The sequence below is a fragment of the Penaeus monodon genome, chromosome 33, assembly GCF_015228065.2.
Source record: "Penaeus monodon isolate SGIC_2016 chromosome 33, NSTDA_Pmon_1, whole genome shotgun sequence".
In the NCBI taxonomy this organism is placed as follows: domain Eukaryota; kingdom Metazoa; phylum Arthropoda; class Malacostraca; order Decapoda; family Penaeidae; genus Penaeus; species Penaeus monodon.
The window spans coordinates 3,746,520-3,746,758 of record NC_051418.1 but is presented as its reverse complement, the minus strand read 5'-3'; positions in this window follow the sequence as shown (position 1 = coordinate 3,746,758).

Genomic DNA, 239 nt, shown 5'->3' with positions numbered 1-239 from the left:
AAAGGTAACGCAACCATTTTACGATATTACCTGGGAATTTATCAAAGAAGTATATGGTCAAATATTATATATCATTATACTTAATGAGACGTTTTATCACACACCGGATTCGTTTCTAGATGAGATTTATTCTTCCTTAAAGGAATTGTAACCTTTTGGGAGACCTCAAGGTTAATCTTTTTGTTCTTTGTGACTTCACCTGACTTCGCGCTTCATGCACCTGATGAATGTCGTGGATA